The 18,103-nt window shown below is 41.4% G+C and overlaps 1 protein-coding gene across 4 annotated transcripts in view; it reads right to left on the bottom strand.

Annotated features, from left to right (window-relative positions):
- FAM169A (family with sequence similarity 169 member A) overlaps positions 1-17,678 on the bottom strand; it is a 64,790-nt gene extending 47,112 nt beyond the window's left edge. Inside the window, exon 1 of one of the 4 annotated variants that reach the window (XM_061393253.1) lies at positions 17,587-17,678. The gene's annotated coding sequence lies outside the window, so the exon portion shown is untranslated. Of the gene's footprint in view, positions 1-16,218; positions 16,310-16,729; positions 16,814-17,244; positions 17,560-17,586 lie in introns of those variants that run through there. The other 3 variants (XM_061393251.1, XM_061393252.1, XM_061393250.1) reach the window with 3 other exon arrangements.
- Positions 17,679-18,103: the final 425 nt, after the last annotated feature.

The raw sequence follows: 18,103 nt of genomic DNA, 5'->3' as shown, positions 1-18,103 counted from the left end.
ACCACCTTATAAATTTACTTTTTAAACAATCACTGAAGTACAGCTGTAACAGGTAAATGTTGTTCAGTCACTCGGTTGTTTCTTTGCGACCCCACAGACTGCAGAACACCAGGCTTCCCTGTCCTTCACTATCTCTCTGAGTTTGCTCAAACTCATGTCCATCAAGTTGATAATGTCATCCAACCATCTCATCCTCTGTCACTCCCTTCTCCTCCTGCTCTCAATCTTTCCCAGCATCGGGGTCTTTTCCAATGTGTCAGCTCTTCACATCAGGTGGCCAAAGTATTGAAGCTTCAGCATCAGTCCTTCCATTGAATATTCAGGGCTGACCTCCTTTAGGACTGACTGGTTTGATCTCCTTGCAGTCCAAGGGACTCTCAAGAGTCTTCTCCAAAACACTTCAAAAGCATCAAGTCTTCCGCGCTCAGCCTTCTTTATGGTCCAACTCTCACATCTGCACATTACTACTGGGAAAACCATAGCTTTGACTTTACAGATCTTTGTCAAAGCAATGTCTCCACTTTTTAATACACTGTCTATGTTTGTCATGGCTTTTCTTCCAAGGAGCAAGTGTCTTTTAATTTCATGGCTGCAGTCACCATCCACAGTGATTTTGGAGCCCAAGAAAATAAAATCTGTCACTGTTTCCATTTTTTCTACATCTAATTGCCATGAAGTAATGGGACCAGATGACATGATCTTAGTTTTCTGAATGCTGAGTTTTAAGCCAGCTTTTTCATTCTCCTCTGTTATCTTCATCAAGAGGTTCTTTAGTTTCTCTTCACTTTCTGCCATAAGGGTGGTGTCATCTGCATATCTGAAATTATTGATGTTTCTCCCAGCAATCTTGATTACAGCTTGTGCTTTATCCAGCCTGGCATTTCACATGACATACTCTGCACAGAAGTTAAATAAGCAGGGTGACAACATACAGACTTGATGTACTCCGTTCCCAATGTGGAACCAGTCCGTTGTTCCATGTCTAGTTCTAACTGTTGCTTCTTGACCTGCATACAGGTTTCTCAGAAGGCAGGTAAGATGGTCTTGTATTCTCATCTCTTTAAGAATTTACAGTTTCTAAACTATATCTCTCATGAATACAGCTGTTAAAAAAAGGAAGCCAACAACCTAAAGGGGATGGGGGACACTAAAGATTTTTCACTAAAGTCAAGAAAAATAAGGACTTAACTACTAAATAATATGATATGTACTTGCTAATGCAATTAGTTGAGAAAATTAAGACTTCCCTAGTGGTTAAGAATCCATCTGCCAATGCAGAAACAGAGGTTCAATCCCTGGTCCAGGATGGTTCCACGGGCCATGGGACGACTAAGCCCACATGCTGCAGTACTGAGCCTGAGCTCTAGAGCCCACGGGCCACAACTACCGAGATCCACACACCGCAGAGCCCGAGCTCCACAACCAGAGAAGCCCCTGCAGTGAGAGTCCCGAGCACGGCAACTAGAGGAGCCCCCCGCTCGCCACAGCTAGAGAAAGCTCACGCAAGCGACAAAGACCCAGCACAGCCAACAGTTAATTAGTTAACTAAGAAATTCAAGAAAAAAGCAATTAGAGGCGTAACAACTGGGGACAGGTGCCTGGGTTAGGGGAAAAGGAGACTATCTCTACCCCAGTTTGCAAATAATACAGTTAACTGAAAAACCAAAAAAAAAAAAAAACCCAATGGAAAAAGTATTCCAAACAATTAAGAAAATGAGGTAAAATGCTAAGATATAAAATTACATAGAGAAATCAAACCCTCATATATATAATAATAACCAGTAAGAAGAAACAATAAATGGGAAGTCCAGGACTTTTTAATAGGTAGGACTGTTTCACTGGTCTGTCTTACAATATATTGAAATGAGAAAGTAATTCTGCCCATTAAAAAAATATTTCTTTATGTGGCTGTGCTAGGTCTTAGCTGCAGCATGTGGGATCTAGTTCCCTGGCCAGGGATTGAACCCTGGCCCCCTCATGGGAACTCAGAGTCTCAGCCACTGAAGTCCCAATTTTTTTTTTTTTTAATTTAGGGGAAAAGTCACTGAAAAAATAAGTTACTTTTCTCTAAAGTGACCTTCAAATCTATTTTAATACAACAAAAGTATCATTAGATAAAGAACTTAATATCTAATAGAAATGAGATAAACACAAAAAAGACATATGTTATACATACAGTTAAATATATTTTTATGAATTCTGAAGATATATTAATGAGAAGAAGTTCTTTTTTTTAACCATAATCTGAAATATTGGTCCTAAGAACTTTAAAACCTGATGTACATAAGACGGGGACCTTAATTTGTAAATATATATAATTTTTTTAAGTAAGCTGATGTTTAATTTTAAAAAATCAAAACCTAGAAATAGAACACTTAAATTCAACCCATCTGCTGCTGCTGCTGCTGCTGCTAAGTCACTTCAGTGGTGGCTGACTCTGTGTGACCCCATAGACAGCAGCCCACCAGGCTTCCACTTCCCTGGGATTCTCCAGGTAAGAACACTGGAGTGGGTTGCCATTTCCTTCTCCAATGCATGAAAGTGAAAAGTGAAAGTGAAGTTGCTCAGTCGTGTCCGACTCTAGCGACCCCATGGACTTCAGCCCACCAGGCTCCGTCCATGGGATTTTCCAGGCAAAAGTACTGGAGTGGGGTGCCATTGCCTTCTCCGACCCATGTGCTAGTAAATGTAAATGTCTAAATAAAAGGAGAAAGAAAAACTTGTGACACTATTTATGAAAGCAATACCACAGGACTTCCAGCCAACTTGTGAAAAGGAGGAAAATAAAAACCGAATTTCAAGAGATAACCAAAAAATAAAAAAACAGAGAACCATCAGGAGCTTATCTAAAGAAGATGTTATAGTTAGAAAGGGATCGTAAAATACAACAGTAGCTCTACATTGAAGGAAGCTTATTTGTTAGTTTGGCAAATCTTTGTATCTCTATCAAAGTCAATATGAAAAAGCAAACTAAGCAAATACACAGTATGTTCTGTAGTCAAACCATTAACCAACACGGGACTTCCCTAGTGATCCAATGGTTAAGACTCCACACTCTGAATGCAGGGGACCCAGGTTCAATTCCTGGTCAGGGAACTAGACCCCACATGCTGCAATTAAGACTCGATGTAACCAAATAAATTTTTTTTCTTACAAAAACTAAAAACATGAAATGGTCAAGAGCAAGTGAAAGAAGCATAAGGAGGACACTAGTTAAAAGAATGTTAGTACAGTAACTGTTTTTGCTTTCCTGTAGACAAAATCCCAACTTTGTAACCAAGTAAAACATTCAAAAGTACTTAAATTCAAGAAAGAATAAAAGTATTCCTGGGACTTCCCCTGGAGGTCCGGTGGCTAAGACTCCATGCTACAACCACAGGGGGGTGCAGATTAGTTCCCTGGTCAGGGGAACTAAGATCCCACATGCCAAGGTCAATTAAAGAAAGTATTCCTCTTAAACCAACTCAAAAGACTCTCTAAAATATTAACTACCAAAACAAGGTGTGAATTAGATATTTAAATTTTTTACTTGCTAAGAGTAACCATGATGTAAAGGATAAAATATAAATTAATATTTGAAGATTACTTTTTTTTTTTCTTCAAATTTTACAACCCCATGAACCATAGCCCAACAGGCTCCTCTGTCCCTGGGGATTCTCCAGGCAAGACTACTGGAGTGGGTTGCCATGCCATCCTCCAGGGGATCTTCTCAGCCCAGGAATAAAACCTGCATCTCCTGCATTGCAGGCAGATTCATTGCCGTCTGAGCCACCAAGGAATCCCTATATGCTTCTAACCATTCCCCAAATGCTGATGCTCATGGTCTACACTTTGAGGATAAGGGTTTAGACCAGCTACCAGGCCTTCTAAGGACCACACTGTTGACTTCTGAAGATTACTTTTAAAAAACATTTATTCATCCTAAACTATAAAGCCTATGAAATCCTCAACTTGATATATGAGATTATACATTTTCCTAATCAGCATTCAAATTTCTATAACTTAAATATTCACCTGAATATCAATTTAAAATATCTCCAAAATCTCCAGTAGTATGTCAGCACACTTTTGCTTACCATTAAGAAGACACTGCTACAGATCAAAGGCAAGTAGAACATGACTAGTTGTAAAAAGAGAAATTTATTATCCTTTATTCTTAAACCTTTTTAAACTGAGGTTTTATAATACAAAAAATAATCTCTTCTGGGTTTAACTGTAATTTTAAAGATTATATAAACACAAAATCAAACAATTCTGTTTTCCTGAAATTCAATCATGTAAATACTCTGAAATTTGCATAATGAGCATTACCAGAGGGAAAAAATTTGGTTAGATGTGATTTCCTTTCTTTTTTAATAACTAACTTTTATTAAGTGCCAGAATGTGTCAGAACTGTGCTAAAAGAATGTCATGCACTCTCATTCAAGCCTTGAGGCAAAGATATGTGGTGGACCCAATTAATATTCTTATTTTATAGAAAAGTAAACCACCTTGGAGATGTTAATCATTTCCCCAAAGTTACAGAGAGAGTGGGTGGCAAATCTCAGACCCAGGCATGGACCTGACACCCATCCTCCAGAGCGAGTGAAACACTGAGTGTGTCACATTTATGATTCATTATTTTATAGTGAAAACCTTTAAAGTTGGAGCACTAGAAATGTGGCGATTTCCAGATGCATCTGACTTGATTTTAATATTGTTCATTTCCCTGGTGGCTCAGATGGTAAAGACTGTAATGCAGGAGACCCAAGTTCGATCCCTGGGCTGGGAAGATCCCCTGGAGAAGGAAATGGCAACCCACTCCAGTATTCTTGGCTGGGAAATCCCATGGATGGATGTGCCTGGTAGGCTACAGTTCATGGGGTTGCACAGTCAGGCACAACTGAGTGACTAACATTGAAAGGATTTCTTTTTAAAACCTTTTTTGGAGATATTGAAGCATGACTGGTGGTTTAGTTGCTAAGTCGTGTCTGACTTTTGCAACCCCGTGGACTGTAGCCTCCACACTCCTCTGTCCATGGGCATTCTCCAGGCAAGAATACTGAAGTGGGTTGCCATTTCCTTCTCCAGGGGGAAGCATGACTAAATGTCCTTAAATCGATCATTTTTGTGGCAGCAAAGCTAGTTTGAAATGAATGCATTTCTTCTTCACTATAGAAGAAATCATTTCACTATTTTCTCTCTCATTTCACCTCCAGGGCATCTCCCAACAAACTTAAAAGTTGTTATTTTTGAATATAGTTTAAAAACAACTATAGCATCATAGCTTTTAATATGAAAAAAATTAGAAAATATTTCCCCAATTCCCAAGGCCCAAACATAAACCCCTTCTAAAATATCTCTGTGTTTTCAAATCTGTCCTTAAATCCATTACTTTTATTACTGGTCACTCTCAGTGCTAAACTTTATTGGCTAAACAATCACTGATCAGTATTTTAAAAAGATGAAAGAACTGCTACTGCTGCTGCTAAGTCGTTTCAGTCGTGTCCGACTCTGTGCGACCCCATAGACGGCAGCCCACCAGGCTCCCCCGTCCCTGGGATTCTCCAGGCAAGAACACTAGAGTGGGTTGCCATTTCCTTCTCCAATGCATGAAAGTGAAAAGTGAAAGTGAAGTCGCTCAGTTGTGTCCGACTCCTAGCGACCCCATGGACTGCAACCCACCAGGCTCCTCCGTCCATGGGATTTTCCAGGCAAAAGTGCTGGAGTGGGGTGCCATTGCCTTCTCCGATGAAAGAACTAGAAATTATTATAAATCAGTAATAGCAACAGGTAACATTTACTGAGAAATGACATACCAGACTTTAAAGAGAATGCTGCATGTAATATATAATGAGGTACTTCTATCAACCCCATTCTACAGATGAAGAAATGGAGCTTTAGAGATTAAGACATGATCAATGTCACACCACTGGTGGAGCTAGAAGAATATGAATCCAGACAAGCAAATAGACATTCCAATGTAATTATTTTTTACTCAATATGCAAAATCAAATATCATACTCTGTCATAGGAAACTTACTTCTGTAAAATATCACAACTGCACCTTGTTATTAAACACTGTATTCACGTATTACACCAGAAAGAGTACTTGTACTGGAATCCTGTGAGGATGCTCAGGTCAGTTTTGCCACTAGCCAGCTTCGTGACCCTAAGCAAGTTACTTACCATCTTAAGCCTTCTGTATTCTCATTGGTAATGTGATGCAACTAGACAGGATGATCCTAAGGACCTTTTCACCTCTAAATGTTTGTAATTGTTTATTTTAAAAAATAGCAGTTAACTTAAGACTGTGTAAATTACTAGTCTTAAGCTGGTTCTCCTAGGTTTAAAGAGACAGAGAAGGTTAGTAAGGTTTTGGAGAGATATAGCTTGCTATGAAAAACATCAGTGACTTCTCTCTCTTTTTTTGTTGTTTTTAAGCTTCTGTCCTATGTTATATAACTATAAAGCTGTCAGATCAAATTGTGTCAAGTACTTTATGCTCTGCCCATGAGATGAACCAAAAGGCCTAACTAGATTCTACATGAATGAGAAAGCTTAATGTCCCCTTAAGCAAACTAACTCATCAAAAACTTTACACAGAATGGACAATTAAGTGTAGAAAGTGTCCAGACTAATTTGTAAATTAAGTAAATGGCATGCTCATTAATCCTGAATGACCAGTATAAAAACATAATACACCTCTTACATAAGAACATAAGAGGCCCACCCGCTATTTTATACCCATCTTTTAATAATTTCATCCCCTTTTCCTGAAATATTATGTACCAGTTTGCAAGAATGAATGTTCTTTAAGAAAGAAACTATGAGAAAGAGCTAAAAATCAAATTGTTATTACTGTGATTTCCCCTCCTTTTTAAGGTTAATTACTGGATATCAAATATATTTTTTATTCTATAATATTTTATCACTCTGAGGCTATACATTATAATTTCCGAATTATTAAAACTATACCTGAAAATAAGAATTCTCTTTGAAAGTACGTGGAACTTTTTGTATGATTATTTAATGTTCTCTCTTATTTCTTTTCTTTTTTTCCTGCATATCAGCGTCTTTTTTTTTTTAACATATATCCCCTCTCTTTTTAGACTCCCTCCCATCAAATATATTCTTAAAGCAGGAAAAAATACATAATTTTAACCTGAGTTCTTAGGTTACTTCAAGAGTATGGCTATTATTGGGGGCTTTAGGAGGAGGAGAAGATCCAAAGAATTATGGAGATTTTAGAGCTGAAAGAGTTCTTAGAAAAAAAAATAATTATCTCCACCAGTCCAAGCCTTGATCCTACCTCTGCTGATTGTTTCCCCAAGACCGAAAATAGGTTAGGTATCCAAGTAACATAAAATCTGTGATGCTCTCAACCTTTTACACAAAAGGCCTGTTTCTGGACCTTATTATGATTCTCCCCTTGTCTCTTTTCTCCCCACCATCATATCCTTCTCTGACTAACCTAGGTCCTGTATTACATCAGCTCAACTTTTATTCTACTCACCTTTTATCCTTTTACCCTCCTATCCTACATAAGGCCCTAAATCCAAGATGAATCTTTCTCCACTCTTAGAACTGAGTTTTTCAGGATGGCAAAAATGAAACCACTAAACAGAGTGCTTACAGTTATCAACACTTAGGTGGGCTCATCAATGCTCAGAAATCCTTTTCTATCCTCTGAGAGGGGAAAAGGATTTGATTACATGTAGGTAAAGAGGCCTATAAATCTATGGGTAATGGGACAGGAGGTTAAATGTGGTTCGTAGTAGCATAGTGTCAGTCGCATCCGACTCTTTGTGACCCCACGGACTGTAGCCCGCCAGGCTCCTCCGTCCATGGGATTCTCCAGGGAAGAACACTGGAGTGGGTTGCCATTACCTTCTCCAGGGGATCTTCCAGACCCAAGGATCAAACCCGGGTCTCCTGTGTTGCAGGCAGATTCTTTACTGTCTGAGCTACAGAGAAGTCCTACAAATGTGGTTCATATTTGTTACCTTTTTTATTTAGAGAACAAAAATCAACTTTTGAAGTCATAATCACTGAGCCAACATGGACTATGCACCTGATTCTATTTGAAACACTTCACATGTGTCCCTGAGAGAGCGTTTATCCCCAACCCATGAAGCGGGAGATTTAATCATCTCATTTGTCAGATGAGGCAACTAAACACACAGCAGCCCCACCTGTTCAAGGCACCCTGTGTCTGTGTGTGCGGGCTCAGTCTGTGTCCGGCTCTTCGCAACTGCGAGCACTGTAGCCACCAGGCTCCTCCATCCATGGAATTCTCCAGGCAAGAACACTGCAGTGGGTTGCCATTTCCTTCTCCAAAGGATCTTCCCAACCCAGGGATCGAACCCGTGCCTTTTGCATTGCAGGGGGATTCTTTACCGTCTGAGCCACCAGACTAGCTGTGTGGCCATAAGCAAATTAGTTGAACAGAGAGAGGAAAAGGACCTCTGAAGAAGGAATAAAGTTCAAAGTAAAAACTAATAACCTTGAATATACATTAAAAATCTTACATCAAAAAACTCTGGGGCAAACTTTATATAATGAATATGATCCATAAGAATTAGCTTCCTTAATACAAAAGTTTTTGAACTAAGCAAATAAATAAGCAGGTGGCATGAACAGACAATTCATAAAACAAGAAAAACAAACATAAAAATGCTCAACTCAAAATTTTTTTAAAAGCCTATTGGATGTAAAATATTCATATATATTTATATGTTTGTACAGATAATAATCTGGAAGAGCTCACATTATTAACAGTAGATATTCCTGGTGAAGGAGGAAGAACCAGGGGAAGAAAGGAGATTCCACATGGAGCCTCCTTCCTCAATCGCTCACTCTGTAGTGTAGGCTCTCTTGGATGCAACTCTGACAAAATTTAGGTTATATGCCTGCATCCAACCTCCAAGGGAGAAGAATGATTTGGAAGGTTCTATCTTGGGAAGACAAGCAAGGCTCATAGGGCTGACATGGGACTCCTAAGCAAAATGAGTCAGACCACAAATACTAAACGACCACACCCAGGAATGGATGCTAAATCCTCATCTTCCTCTATACACTTGGAGGAAGACACAGTGAGCTACTTACATTTCTCAGGTACATATACAAAAGCCCAACAATAAATTAATAGGCTGTATGTGAAGCAGACATGTGCTTGTAACTGAAGCTTCCACTGATCGACCACATGTGGTTCTGCAGAAAAGAATATCTTTGCCTCTAGAACATGTCAGCTACCCCAGCCTGTCATGACCCAGATTATTAAACACTGTTTATAATCTCACAGGAGTAGTTTACAAACCTCAGGAGGGACAAAATAAGAACTATTTAAATGAATACACCATAAAGTTTTGTCCTTCATTTCAACATTAGACAATCTTTTTTTTTTAAACCTGTCTTCTTTACCATGGAATAGATTCAATTTTACAGTGCTTAGAGTAAATACGAGTTTGACACAGTAAATCTCCAGGACATAGGCAATTTTAAAAAAACAGGAGTCTAAACACTATGCATTTGTTGTACATATCGTTACCATATAACATCACAGAGATATGTCTCATTAGAACCATGAAGATGGATATTTTCCTTTTAAAGGAAATCCCAAAAGAAAAACAAAACTTGGTACTTAATTTCGGCTTACAACTAGTGAAATATTCTGAGTCGCAATCACCACTACCACCATCACCACCACCTCACCCCATTTCCTAACACTTTCACTAAACAACAAAGAAATGTAACCAAGGGTTGCTGCTACTTGCAGAGTATCACAGCAACTTGAAAAAAAGCAGCCTCCCAACTACAGGCTCAACATTCCCCTTTCCGTCCCAGGCTTCTCAGAACACTCTGCACTGCGAGCCACAGCCTCATACACCTGCTCTTGCAATCTTCCTGCAAACTCCGGTGTGTATGCTTACCCAGATCAAGTGAAATTGTTTTCTTACATTTCACTGGCAGCAGGCCCAGGGGAAAAAGAGATAGTAGTAGCCTTCCTCTCTGGCTTCAATATATTTGTTGTTTAATTGCTAAGTTGTGTCTGACTCTTCGCGACCCTAAGGACTGTAGCCTGCCAGGCTCCTCAGTCCTTAGGATTTCCCAGGCAAAAAATACTGGAGTTGGTTGCCATTTCCTTCTCCAAGGGTCTTCCCAACCTAGGAACTGAACCTGCATCTCCTGCTTTGCAGATAGATTCTTTACCACCGAGCCACCCGTCTTCAATACATATTACTATAAAAATGAATGACGAATGGCCGAACAAGTTTGCATAAACAAACCACACACTGGTGCTAGAACAAAGAACTGCCACAGATGAAATCCATGTGAAGTTCTGCGGCTAGAGGAAGAGCAATAGATGGTCTCTCAACAGGCAGATAGAAGGGGAGACCCTCTAGGATGGGAATGCTAAACGGAAGCCAGAAAGCATGCTGAGAATAGCTAGTTGGATTCATCAAGAGAGTTAAGGTGTATAAAAAGCAGGGGCATGCACACTAGGAAAATAAATCGGGGATAGAAATGACAGGCCAAGAATGCCAGATTAAAGAGTCTGGACTCTATTTTGCACACAGAAGGAGGTAATTTAAAGATCCTGAGCAGAAGAGAGACACCCAAGGCTATGGTTTAAGACAATTTACCCAGCAGCTGCGTATAGGATAGATTAATAGGTAAAAATGAAGGGAGACAACTTGAGAAACTTATATGAGTTTCTTGCAAGTTCCTCATGCATACTTCTTTTAACATACCTATCACAGGAGAGTGTGATTTACCTATTCTATCTTTTCTTCGTCTATTCTACCAGGCTCTGAACTCCAGAGAAGCATAATTTTTCCAAAAAAGTAGGGATGGGTCAAATGATCTCTGATGTCCTTTCTAACTAATACCTTAGGTCATGCATGACCACTTAGAGGAAAAAAACAGGGAAACAAGCACTTAATTTACAAAAGGTTGGTACCATCTAATGAATAATCATTTATTCTACCTCAAAATGTTTTCTGATGATGAAAGAACTATCATTCATTGCTTGTTTACCTTGCACGAGGCATTATGCTCAATATTCTACACATAATAAATAATCTATTCCTCAAAATGATTCTATGAGGGTAACTATTCTTACACACGTTCTTCCAATGAAGAGCCTCAGGTGTGAAAACGTTAAGTTGCCCAAGTTCACACAGCTGGTAAGTGGCAGAGTCAGTCTCTAAACTTAGGCAATCTCTCTCCAGAGGCATTTAATCAGGCTCCTCGATCAAGACAAAAGTCAATATAACCCATAATGTACCTGATCATACAAATATCATGTATCAAGCATATTGTTCAGTCACTCATTAAGTGTTAGATTTTTTTGAATCTCGCAGTATCCTCTCTTCAGACTTTAGATACTTGTTCTAATCCCTACAAAACCACCTGCAGATTTTTAAAATGTTTACTACACAATGAATACAAAGCCAACCATTTTAAAATGAAAGGGAAACTTAAAAGCTGACAAAATAAGAGATTCAGCTGGTACTAGATTCAATATGAATTATGAGCAAGTTTTTTTTTTTCCTAAGTTAAAGCAAAATGATCCCACAATAGGGCTTCATTCAAAATTAGGAAAGGTGTACCTCAAGGATATATACTGGGACCACGCTTATTTAACTTTTATGCAGAGTACACCGTGAGAAATGTTGGACTGGATGAAGCACAAGCTGGAATCAAGACTGCCAGGAGAAATATCAATAACCTCAAATATGCAGATGATACCACCCTTACAGCAGAAAGCAAAGAAAAACTAAAGAGCCTCTTCATAAAAGTGGAAGAGGAGAGTGAAAAATCTGGCTTAAAACTCAACATTCAAAAAACTAAAATCATGGGATCTGGTCCCATCACTTTGTGGCAAATAGATGGGGAAACAGTGACAGACTTTATGTTCTTGGGCTCCAAAATCACTGTGGGTGGTGACTGCAGCCATGAAATTAAAAGACACTTGCTCCTTGGAAGAAAAGTCATGACAAACCCAGCGTATTAAAAAGCAGAGACATCACTTTGCTGACAAAGGTCCATCTAGTCAAAGCTATGGTTTTTCCAGAAGTCGTGTACCAATGTGAGAGCTGGACCATAAAGAAGGCTGAGCGCTGAAGAACTGACTCTTTCAAACTGTGGTGCTGGAGAAGACTCTTGAGAGTCCCTGGGACAGCAAGGAGATCAAACCAGTCAATCCTAAAGGAAATCAACCCTTTCTTTTAGATAGGTCAGATAGCATCACTGACTGAGTGGACACGTGTTTGAGTAAACTCTAGGAGATGGTAAAGGACAGGAAAGCCTGGCATGCTGCAGTCCATGGAGTAAAAAACAGTTGGACACGACTGAGCAACTGAACAACAATTAGGAGATGCAGAAATGGAAAAGGACCTCTGACCTCTTCATGCGTCAGACAGCATTCAGTCTTTTATTCCATCCTGAGGATCACATTTTAAGAAAACTACACTGAAATGGCATCACCGACTCGATGGACAAGAGTTTGGGTAAACTCCGGGAGTTGGTGATTGACAGGGAGGCCTGGCATGCTGCGGTTCATGGGGTCACAAAGAGTCGGACACAACTGAGCAACTGAACTGAACACTGAAATACAATCAGGATGGCAAAGGATCTGGAAACAACAGTATGGAAGATAAGGAAAAGGAATTGGGGAGAAATCAGTGAGGGCAAGTCCTGTTGGAGAACTCTTAGAAGGAAGGCAAGAAACTTCCCTTCAAATATCTGAGGTGTCAATATGCAGATGAAAACTTAGTCAACATACCTCTAAAGAGTAAGAGAAATGAGCATTTCCAACAGTAAATTCTATCCACAAATGTATCACACCTCATGAAAACACAGATCAACTAATTAACTCATCAGAGAGAACCGTCAGTAACTGCCGACACATTCCAGTTGTGACTGGAGTAACATCTCTCCACCCAAGGCACAAGGACATCCGTTTTCATCTAAGCCAGTTCTAGAAAGGAGAGCCAAGAGTCCACGGAATTCAGCTGAGTGATTATTTGTATATGCCAACTGTAAAATCACGGGAATCATTTTATAGAACTATGGTTTTTGTTGTTGTTGCCATTTTGAAAAGCTGCTTAGATGTAAAAAGTTAGTATTCACCGAAGTTTCACTTCACTCAGAATCACCTTGGTTTCTTTTTTAATGGTCTAGAAAATTTTATCAATAAATCTCCTCAGTCTTCAAATTTCAAATACTTTTAAATATGCATTAAATTACAAAGCTAAATATCAATACTTCGAACATGTGGTTGCTTTTTGCTAAATATAGCTAGATTTGCCACTCATATGCATATGTAATTAATAGAAAATAGGACCAGATATAAAAAACGTGGTTTTTTTTTTTACTTTTATTTTTTGGCCCTACCACACAGCATGTGGGATAGTAGATCCCTGACTAAGGATCAAACCCATGCCCCCTGCAGTGGAAGTGCAGAGTCTTAACCACTGGACCTCAAGGGAAGTATCCAGATCTAAAATGAGTAGATTCTTATTCTGGGATCCACAAGAGCTATATGGGGGACTATATAAATTATATTCAATTTTTCAAAACAACAGTCATTTCCCCACATTAATACACAAACTAATGAAAACCAAAAGATTTTCTTGTTTTTAATTTGAACTCTACCAACTCATTTTGGTTATACTTTATCTCATGAAGAGCAAAAGCTCTGACTGACAAGTAGTAGAGAAATCACAATTTTAAAAAAGAAAAAGTCATTGTTTTGAAATGTACCTCAAAAAAGTACTGTATACTGCATGACTGTGGGGAGAAGATAATAAAAAGGAGGAAAAGTTGAGGAACACAGTTCAGTGTTCAGACTGAACACAGTTCAGTCCCTAGATAGTTAAACAACAAAAATTCTAATTTCACTGATGACGATACTCGTAGTAGCTCACCTTTAGGAATGTCATCACATTTAATTCTGCTAACATTTTGAGATAAGCTGTATTATAACTACTCTTACAAGGCAAGGTTCAAACGTATCTATTTGGCTTAAATTGTGGAATTATACTGCCTCTGAATAATAACTACTGTTAAGAATCAGAGTAAGTTCATCTGATATATGAAGGGCCGGTTGATGTAAACTTGAAAGCATTACTAATATGTATAAAGACTTTATAGACTAAATTCCTTATCAATACAGTTTATTACTTTATCATTGTACAACAAAAAGTCAAGTTCATTGACTTTTTCTCTATAGCTATTTACTGAAATTGGCTTCTCCATTATCACTATACTGATATCACTCCTCCAATAATAACCTCTCAATTCCCAAATTCAAGGGATTATTTTCATTTTACCCCTCTTGTCCTTATGACAGATCAGACCCAATTGACTACTGTAAAGTTTCTCTTTCCTTGGACAATACTCTCAAGTTTATTAGTTTCCTTCCTTTCTCAGTTTCTTTCAGCAACTGAACCCTCTTTCTCCTCTCCTGAATCCATAAATGCAGGGGTCCCCCCACATGCAATCTGGGCTGTTTTAAAAAAGGCAATTTACTAAATTGATTTGTTCCCAAAACATATTAGCAAAAATCTCTGGGCATTTAGATTAAGGAATTTGTAACATTTTAATCCACAATGCTAGACTATAAGCATCGTAAGAGTGGAGTTTGTTTTTGCACCCCACAGCATCGGATACTCAGTGTTTGTTGAATAAATGAAAGCTACCTCTAGTGTAACCTAAAACTAACATCTCATTGGAGAAGCTAGTAACTAAAATCATGCTCTTTTTTTCTCTTTTTACTCTGTGCTGAACTTCCTGGCAGGAACAACGTCAATCCTCAGGGACCTACAACAGGTCCAGTCAGAGCACAGGCAATCCTTAAGTTCTCTAAAACAAGACTCATCTCTCAAGGTCCAAGGTCCCTTTCACCTAATTCTCCAAAAAACATGTCAGCAGGGAGAGGCATTGCATTTCTGCTAGGGATGGTACATGATGCGGAATCATTTATTTTCAGACAGAATAAGTCGAAGAGTCTTCAACTAATCAGAAGTAAGTTTAGAGTGGATGGGTTTAAAAAGTTTAAATAGATGACTCTCAAAAACATCTAATTATAAAATATTTTTTCTCCAAATCAAAGTTAAATCTTTTGTTTGAGGTATATTACATAGCTATTAAAGGAATTCGTAATGATTTGAATACTACTTAAAAGACCAGACTAATCTGGAACTTGTTAGAATCTAAAATCCACAGATAAAGCATCTTAGATTGTAATCACTCAAGGAGCAGGCAATGTTGCTACTCATAGAAGTTAAGTTCCCTAAACCAATCCTCATCATAAATTCAGAGGAGTCCACTATGACAGCATACAAGCTTTCCGTGAAAGAGATATTTTATCATTGTTTGTGCTGCAAGTCTTATCACAAATGGACTCTCACCACCACATTCCCTGGGCTCCCACCCACATTGCCCCCCACCCCACAAATCAAAACAAAAGAGACAAGCAAAGATTTTTAAAAACCAAAAACTTAAAGTCTTGTCCATATACCAAAAACTTAACCTTGTGCATATTAGCTAATCAAAATCGTTCCTCTTGTAGGAGAAAACCAAAACACAGCTTGCAAAGATAACCTGTACATCTTTTGTACATGCAAGCAGACACACAAGGCAAGTCAAACCCAGATCCATTTTGGTGAATTCCCTCCAGGGCCCAACTGTGTGTATTATGCAACAGCCACCATTCCAGGCTTTAATCCCTGTCTGTGATGCAGTGATAAAATACCAATGGCCAGGGTACAACCTACTAGGAACTTGAGTATATTTGTGAGGAGACAAATTAAAAACAAGAACTACCAAATTCTCAAGACCCTTGAAAAAGACAGGATGTGTTAACAGTTTTGAATCACAATACAACTTTTCCTTTGGGTAGTCTTTTAGCAACCTGTCCCTATCCCACTCAAAAATCCTCACACGAGAATGTTTTATTTGAGGTTTTGAAAGGAAATCACAAAAAAGGAAGGGGTCGTGGTTAATTTAGAATCTACTCCACATAAGACACTCAGACCAACTTCCAGAAGCTGAAAAGCCAGTGAGATACTTCATCTGAAGTAAATGTAACCCAGATCCCTGAGCCATAAACAATCCAAAACTTCACCCAGATTTCCTAGGGCACAGGCCTCGAAAAATTGCACAACGGGCAGCCAAGAACTAGAACAAAATTGCAACGACCTGTATTTTAGAAGGGAATCTATACAATACCTAATCCAAACGTGGTTACAGGTAAGGGAGCTGGTCAGAGCATCCTTGGAGGCCACCTGCGTGGCGGAACCGGAACGCTTCCGCCCCACCCGCCACCAGGTCCGCTTCCCCCACGCCGAGGCCGCCGGCCCGGACTGAAAGGCTCCAGGTGGCAAAGGCAGAGGGGAGCGGGCTCGGCAGGCAGCAGCTGGGGAGCGGGCCGAGGCGGGCGCAGGAAGAAGGAGGCATTCCCTCACACAAAATGGTGGCGCTGGCGCGGAGGCCGGCGCACCTGGGGGCGCCCCGCACGCCCCTCGGAGGAGCCGGCCAGTCGCCCGCAGCTGGACGAGCGCCCCGAGCCCGAGCGGCCGGCGTGGGCCTGCGCCGCGCCCGAGCCCTCGGAGAGGCCCGCAGCTCGTGCCCGCGTCACTGCCCGCGGCTGTGCGGGGCCAGGCCGGCGGGGCGCGAGGCCGGACCCGGCAGCTTCGGCCTGGGCCCGGGAACCCCCGCCCAGGACGGGCCGCGCACTCACCTCGGACGCGCCGCCGGAGCCGCCGGAGGAGCCCGGGAAAGGAGGCGGAGCCGCGGGAATGAATGGAGCCGGCGGCGGCTCGCCGGCGACCCCCGGCCGGGCCCGGGCCGCGCCGCTCGCGGCTGCCGGGGCGAGTGCGGCCGCCTGCCCCCCGTCCGGGACACCCGGCTCCTGGTCGGCGGGCCGGCCGCAGCCCACCGTGCCCTCCGCCGGAGTGACGCACTCGCGCCGCAGCGCCTCCAGCCTCTGCGGCCGCACGGCGCCCGCGCCCACCGCGAATCCCCCCGCCCGCCCGCGCCGCACGGCCCCTCCTTGGCGCCGGGGACGCCGCCCTGCCTCCGGCCCCGCTCACGGGTCTCGCCGGCGCCGGGCAGGTGTGAGCTCGGCCGGCCGGGGGACGCCTCGCGGCCCCCACCCCGCCCCGCCCCCCGCAGCCCCTCTCCCCGCCCAGGCTGCCGTCGCTAGGCAGGGAGCGACGCCGCAGCTCAGGCGCTGGCCCGGTATTAAAGAGTGACCTTGGCTTAGCTATAAAAATAGGTGCGGGTAAGCCGCGGGGACCTCGACGCTGAAAGTGCGTATTCCTTGACTGTCAACATTCGCAGACGCCCGTTTGCATTCCCCGGGGAGTTCTCCAGCGAGGGGCGGGACCTCCGGGAATTTACCCAGGGTGGGCGAGGCCAGCCGACCTCCGGCCGGGATGTAGAGAGTGCGGGCGAGGACCACTGGCACCCGCCCGCCACCTCCCTCCTAAATCCTCTGCCACGCTGGAGGATGGAAGCAGAAAGGAGGTAGAGAGCCCCATTCCCAATCTGGAAAAACCCAATCTGGACAAGACAAGACTTCCATTTTGGGATTACCAGGAACCACCAGATTCCCGCGTTGACCTTTCCTCTTTCTTAGTCTAGCACACGCAAACTATCCCCAGGCGAACGGCGGCTCCACCCTCCTCTCCTCCCCTTCCTCTCCCAGCATATTTCGTCTGCCTTAGCGCCCCGGGCCCTTTTGCTAATTACACTCCCATTGAAGAAGACAAGCTCTCAAGTATTTAAAGAGAGATAGATTTCTTTAAAGTAATGCAGGCCATAATAAATGAATTGAGGAATAGTATTGTGTTAATCCGTAATCTCTGGAAAATAAACTCACCATTCAAGAGCTGCGGCATTGTTTTCAGCTCATCCAATAGGTTTGAAATTGCTTCTTTAATTCCTCGGAAATATTAAGCAATCGCAGTTCCAGCCTTTCTTGAATTTACTAACAGTCAACGAAGTCAATAACACTTGTTGATAGAGATATATTTAACTCATGTTTTTCACCAAATAGACTTTTCTAGTTGCTCATAAAAATCAATTTCACATCTCTAATGTTCTATTTGTA

This window comes from Bos javanicus, chromosome 20 (genome assembly GCF_032452875.1).
Source record: "Bos javanicus breed banteng chromosome 20, ARS-OSU_banteng_1.0, whole genome shotgun sequence".
Classification (NCBI taxonomy): Eukaryota; Metazoa; Chordata; class Mammalia; order Artiodactyla; family Bovidae; genus Bos; species Bos javanicus.
Note: the sequence above shows the minus strand (reverse complement) of the source record. Positions and strands in the feature narration are given on the sequence as shown.